The sequence below is a fragment of the Berghia stephanieae genome, chromosome 15, assembly GCF_034508935.2.
Source record: "Berghia stephanieae isolate SIO BIC M18660-M18661 chromosome 15, UCSD_Bste_1.3, whole genome shotgun sequence".
NCBI lineage: Eukaryota > Metazoa > Mollusca > Gastropoda > Nudibranchia > Aeolidiidae > Berghia > Berghia stephanieae.
The window spans coordinates 20060200-20067699 of NC_088374.1; the positions used below are offsets into that span (position 1 = coordinate 20060200).

Below are 7500 nucleotides of genomic sequence, written 5' to 3' on the forward strand. Positions count from 1 at the left end.
AATTGGTGACAGATGGTAGATTTATGGGTTTAAAGGTAACCAGACCCTCGTTCACAAGTAATATTCCGTTAAATAATGTGTCAAGTGTTGGTCACATTGGCATGCCTGGTTCTTGAGTGATGAACAAGAGAAAGAACGAGTTGGCTTTGCATCTTACTTTCATCACAACATTCACGCCAGGATGTTTTATTCTTTGTTTTAATTGGTCATTTAGGCGGATCCAATTACCTTTTTTAGTATTTGGGCACGAGCTTTATCTGGTTAAACAGATGGGACATACACGGAGTCGTTATCTTTATTCGTCATAAACTGTATTGAAGAGTGAGGCGGTGCTTCGGGCATAATTTGTCGTCACTCGGATTCTCTTTATTTAATTAAGCGTTATAAAATCCTATGGACGTCTGTCTTGCAATTTTGGCAGGGTTGTATAATTATGTAGAGTATGAAGACATGTATGTTTTTTAAATTAACTACAAGCTCTTTCAGTTTAATTAAACGACTATAATTCCTAGCAAAGACGTTGAAAATGATTATTATCAACTAAGACAAACGACAAACACTCAATCAAGCCTGTCTCTGCCCGCCGTGTTCGTAAACTAAAGGCCTGATAACGACGTGCATTTATTTGCAGGTGTGATAACCCAATTCCTTATATGCTCATCGTTGTAGTACTTTCAATCTGTTTAAATTGACGCACGATATTGTCCAATTACAACAATATTACAGTAGACCCATAATTCGGTTCTGGTGTTGGATCTGCATATATGTATACGTCGCGTGATACTGATGTATAAAATAATACGTCGGAAGAGACACCTATTCATTTGTAACAACTCTGAAACAAACCAACACATTGGACTCTTAAAGAAATAGTTCCGACAGACGAGAAACGAGAAAAAAACAAATAGTCCGTATTTAGCTTCTTGCGTCACATCTCGCCGACATGAACGAAATATCGGAAGTAACGATGCTGCATATCGTTTGAAAGCCTTTATAAAGGCTGAATATCTCAAAGATCACGGTTGACCGAAAGTGATGAGTAGTTGTGTAACACCATAAGTCCTGTGGCTTGGACCACGAGAAATTGTATGTAATGGTTGCCTCAATGTCTCAACACTCATGAATTATTTAAGAAGGCTGGTCTCATTATCAAGAAACGAAATTTGTGTTTTAAACTCTTTTGAATCAAATCAGCGTGTTTGTTTCATTGAGATGTGAGAAATGATGTAATTTTTTTTTAAAATTGATCGATAAACAAAAACATTGCTAATAAATCTAAAATAAACGAATGCAATTTTTAAAATCAAATTTATTCCTAAAACTGTTTGTTTTCAACCGTTATTTTTACCTGAAATAAAGACCAATGCTCCTCATGTTTCAAGCTGATTTCAACAAAGTGTATTTTAAATTCCTCACAATTTTATTTTTTACTTTTAGATTTTAGCTATTAGGCCTCAATTTTTTTTTTCCTCCATAAACAGAAGCGTAATACTTTGACGACCAAGTAAAGAACATGTGATTGATCGAAGACTTTGTGACCCTTGACTCACAATTCTACACGAATAGGGGGTTGCGGTAGATCAAAGAAGGTAACATTTTTATTAATTAAACATTTTTCTTGGTGCTAAATAAAGCTAAGTAATAAATTCACTTAAAAAGACAACTCGGAAGTCCCTATCTCTTTATTACAATAAAATTGATACCACAAATGACAAAATCGGCCGACAAAGAAAGGAGTTATAAATTATTCAAATATTTTTTTAAAATTTATAATACCTGTCATTTTAGTAATTTTTTTATTACAAAAGTGCAATATCAACGATTTACACACGCGAATAATAAAGGATCCAAACGCAATTTCTACAAATGTTTTTTTTTTTTTTTGTCGCAAAATAATAAATATCAAACCACCATTATTCATTCATCTCCGAACGCGAAAGACAGGTTCCATTTTCGTTCTGAACTATTGCGACGAGAGAACGAGAAGGAGAATGTGATCACGTGACTGTTCGTCTCACCAGAGGAGTGAAAATCGGTAACTTATCATTGTATAGATTCCCACCACCACCCTTGTTCATTAAAAAAAAAAAATCTCTTTACTAATATGCACACTTGTTTATGTGCATACTTGTGCTGCTATGCGGTATTGTGGTATCGCTTTCGGATCGGAAGGTCTTGCTTTGGAGACTCGCTCGGCGCATAGTTGAGTTTTTTATAAATAGATCTTCATTCACATTCTCTCATTGTATACAGGTGTAAAATGAGTATCCGGCCGTTAACACATTTGTCTCTGTCAGAAAAAAAAATAGTAATATCGGCATACTGGCTTCTTGTTTCGTTTTACATGCTACTTGTTTCTGTTTGATAAGGAACCATTGTAAAGCGCTTTCAGCACATTTTGGTGGATTTTTCTCCATATCAAAAGTTCAGAGACAGAGAGAGAGAGAGATAGAGAGAAAGAGAGAGAGGGAGAGAGAGAGATAGAGAGAGGGTGTGTGTGAGTGTGTCTATGTGGGTTTGTATGTGGGTAGGAGATATATATATATATATATATATATATATATATATATATATATATATATATATATATATATATATATCAAGGAAAACTATACTGAAAGGACAATCATATGGAATCTTCAGGCAACGCTAGTGGGGGCCAACAAAAAATAGAGAAAATTTACACCAAAATAACAGCCGGGGCATTATTATATGGCAAGATCTACCTTTTTAGCGAGTGATTGTGAATTCTGGGTCCAATAAAATAATTAATGATTATTATTATCAGCAGTGAATAAGAGTAGCCAAGAAACGGAAAGGATTAGTAGTTAGATATTCTAAAAACTGACCTTATAGTGATTGATTCAGGATGATTTCTTTAGAAGCTTGATTAATGAATGTACATGTAAAATGATGATGAAGATGAAAGTGAACAATTAGATGAAGGGGGAAGGAGATGTAAAATATAAACAAAGGGAGCTAATCTGCGGAGGATGATCCCAAGAAAAGATGAATACCAAAATATCTACTAAGGGAAACAATAGTCGGATTTTTAATAAGGGGCGCACCTTTGTCTTCTTTTTCTCAGCTGTTCACAATGTACAGCTGCAAAAAAATTGTATGAACCTCTGGATCATTTTGTCCTAGTAAAATATATTTTTTCACGAATTTTAAAACAATAGGAAAGAATTTCGCTTATTACAGCTATATTAAAATCGATAACTAGTAAGTATTGGAATCTAAATATGATTATAGTGTCAAAAATATGATTTTCCACTTACCCATTTTGAAAGAATTTGTTAAAATGGAATGTTTGGTTAATTGAAACTTATATGATGTTCGTACAGAATCCGAATATGAAGGAACGACAGACATGTTTACATTTTATAACAAGCAATATACGTTATTGATGAATACAAATGAAAGTGAACATTACGCGCTTCCAACATTATTTTGATTTCAATTTTTTGAGAAATAGCTTGTTCTTTATGCAAAAGAGGAATACATAAATTTAATGTAGACCAGTCAAAAGTAGAAATTCATCAATTTATGATACAATGTTTCCACAAATATGTGCTTGTGTTCAAAAACAATAACATGCAAAACTGAGGATTGATTGTGAAATTCCAATTCCATAGCTGTGCTGTCCTCTTTAATTAATGACTTATCGATAGATGAAAGTGGACTTCTTTTCGCAGCCTTACGAGAGAGGAACCGATAGAGATTCCGTATCATATCGTATTGTTTAAGAGCTTATAAAATATAGGTTTAAAAGAAAACTTAAAATGCTGTGTGAAACGTTCATGCATAGATACAATTTTTCAAAGTTAAATATAAACGTTCATTGTTAATTTGACAATTTTGAGTATTTAATCACTAGTTCAAATGAGTTAAAGCTAGAGATTCATATCAGTCTTCGGTAATTGTGACGTGATGTAAATAAAAAGCAATAAATTACAAAGTCAAAATGGGATGCAAACTACATTAGTTGTTACTTTATAACAGTTAATGTGTGTTGCTTTTATTCGGAAAATAGTATGATATGAACTCATAACCACTAGCCGGAACTACCGTGTCACAAGATTATTTTGAAAAACGATGAATTCATCTTACTTTGTGGTGCAAAAAAGGTTTACATTTTTAGCAGAGTAAAATCTCTAATTTTATGACAGGGGTTTTAAAGTAGGGTAGATTCAGGCTTACCGGATACACAAGCCTTATCTGTGGTCGTCTCAGAGAATGGAAGACTGCTGGCCAGAAATAAGACCAATGCTGTATAGTGAGGTCGTAAAATGTAACGCTCAAGTGGCCGGTTTCAGGTGAACAAGCCGATTTTGCACCCTAAGCAGTCTTTTCCATGTTCTCGACGCAAAATGTTATTCGTGACATTTTGATACTACCGGACACTTATGGAATGTTAAGGTCCAACCGGACACCCAACTTGGGCAAACCGGACGTGAAGAAGAAATCTTTTTTGTGATATGGAATCACAATACCGGCCAAAATGTTTATTCAGTTAATAGAAATTGATTCGGAGGTTGACACAAAGTTTTACAACTTTTGATAGAAGGACATCTGAGAAAAACTAGAAAAACATTCGCCATTCATAAAAAAATATGACTACTATACTATAGTTCATTCCTTACAGTCAATGAGTAGCATCAGAATCAGATCCATAGTTCCCTTCCATGTAGTCAAGAGTTAATTAATAGAGTTACTTCTCAGATGATTGAGACAAAACTATATATTCAGACTACTAGTAAAATCCTTTCAGTCAATGGATCCATAATTCCCTTCCATAGTCACAGAGATAATTAGCGTGATTGAGTTGGGTGAGTGTAACTGTTGTAACAGTAACATCTCAAGACTCAGATCATTTTGATCAATGAGGCAAAACTATATATTCAGAGAACTAGTCCCATACGATTGACAGTCAGATCAGCAACACCAGATCCATGCAATGGGCATAACTATATATTCAGAGTCCAAGTTCCATCATATATGGTAATATCAGACCCACTAACTATTCTAGTCTAGCTATCTAGCAATAGCAATGACTACTATCTATCTAGCAACTGTTGTTAGTATTGTTAGTGCTATTAGTAGTAGAAAGGACTGTTCAAGTTCAAGTTGTGAAGTTGACGTGACGAGCAAAGGGCCCTCTAGACTTATACACTAGACTAATACAATAAAGTCAATATTTATCAGTTAACCATATAGAAAAAAAAGATATAAATATAAAGCCACAAGCCATAATAAAATAAGAAACAAATCCGAAATAGGATGTCAGTCTGATCACCATATCATATCTGAATCTGTGCGACTCGACAGAGAAAGCACGACAACGGGTCTATCTTTCGTCTGCAGGAACTACAGCCAGATGCTAATTCTAAACATTTCTTAAATAATAATTATTACGCAATTATTATTGGTACTTACCACTTTTCAAAGATTCTGGTTCGATAAATTAGCCATAGATCTATATAGTTATTAAGAGCAATTGAAAGCAGATTCGTACTTTCGATTTTAAAAAGTGAAAACAAACCCAATCACTCAATTTGTAAGAGGGCGTCATAAAATATAGTTCATACTTTCCAGTAAAATTGTTGATAGTTCACTACTTTTTATATATTTTCATATCATTCAAGATATAAGAAATATTATTTAAAAATTATGGTCGCCAATTAACCAATTTCTTGCAAAGTACCGAAATTATAAGAACAGAATCAATTATTGCGCATTCAAGGAAATTGTACAAAGGCAGAAAAGTAGCAGTTTTGCTTGAAATCGTTATCCAACCAATGGCCCTCACTAGCGGGGGCTGAAGATTCCACATGCCAATCCTTTCAGTATAGTAATCCTTGATATATATATATATATATATATATATATATATATATATATATATATATATATATATATATATATATATATATATATATATATTTAGAGAGAGCGAGAGAGAGAGAGAGAGAGAGAGAGAGAGAGGGAGAGAGATGGAGAGAGAGATGGAGAGCGAGATGGAGAGAGAGATGAAGAGAGAGAGAGAAAGAGAGAGAGAGACAGAGAGAGAGAGAGAGAGAGACAGAGAGAGAGAGAGGATTTTTTTATTTAAATATATTTCAAGCTAATTCCCCTCAAACATAATATCATCCTTTAATGTCGATATTAACCAACAACTTACCTAAATCACCAAAGTGAATGAAAAGAACGACACCGAGAAGCAAACAATTCAAATTTGATTCAGACATTTTTGGCGAAGACGCAATAATAGTATGGAGAATGAAGTCAGAACATCATGTGATAATACCGTACAAAGGAAATCAATCGCTGCTTATTATATAGGGTTCTATTTATAATTCTTGTTTTATCTTGAACTGGTTTGTTTGTAGGCAGAGATCTGGCAAAAGGTGCTTTTCGAAATATTTTATAAAATTGAATAGATCCAATTTCAAGGTAACTGAATAAATGAACAAATAATGGAATGGATGAACTGATCAATGATTAGTCTACATATGTTAATATATAAAATACCAATTGTAATAAATACATTCTATAATAATAATAATAATAATAATAATAATAATAATAATAATAATAATAATAATAATAATAATAATAATAATAATAATAATAATAATAATAACAATAATAATAATAATAATAATAATAATAATAATAACAATAATAATAACAATATAATAATAATAATAATAATAATAATAATAATAATAATAATAATAATAATAATAATAATAATAATAATAATAATAATAATAATAATAATATAATAATAATAATAATAATAATAATAATAATAATAATAATAATAATAATAAAACACTCTGTCTTTTACATATTTAGTACTTCAATATGATCCGATAGCATTCTGACACAATGGATCATATGTAAGATTAACTCACTCAGCCCTAACACCGACTATATCCGTAGTTTACCCGGATTACTTTTACACCATGCCTATTTATTACAATTTTCTGAGACAAACTCGTAGCATCAAAGCTATTGTTTTTCATTTCTACATGTTAATGGAAGTTGAAAAAAACTATCAATACATGTTTATTTTTTAAACATTTTCACAAAATTTTGAAAAAGTTGCAAAAATCTCTAGGATTGAGTGAGTTTATCATTAACTTTCATAATTCAAATAGAAATTCGATTGTATGTCCAGGTCATCAAGTCATTAAACTACATTGAAGAGGTTTGAATTTTATTTTTTAATGACCTCAAATCCACATCACAGACCAACCTACTAGTACAAAACATTCGTAGAATTACGACATTTTGGCTCCAATTTCAGACGTTCATGAGCATTTCTAAGTCATTCAAAACTTAGTGAAAACGAAAGTTGATGCGTGACTAAAAAAAATATAGATTTTTAAAGTGTTATTTAATAAATGTAATGGTAAATTATTGCTGTTCTCAAATTTCATCTTCCAGAATTGACGAATTATTCGATCTTCATGTAGGCAGGACTAAAAC

The 7500-nt window shown here is 32.1% G+C and overlaps 1 protein-coding gene across 1 annotated transcript in view; it reads right to left on the minus strand.

The window, feature by feature from the left end:
* The window catches only part of LOC144960639 (uncharacterized), a 72517-nt gene that overhangs the window by 18483 nt on the left and 46534 nt on the right, over positions 1-7500 (minus strand). The gene's annotated exons all lie outside the window — the stretch shown is intronic.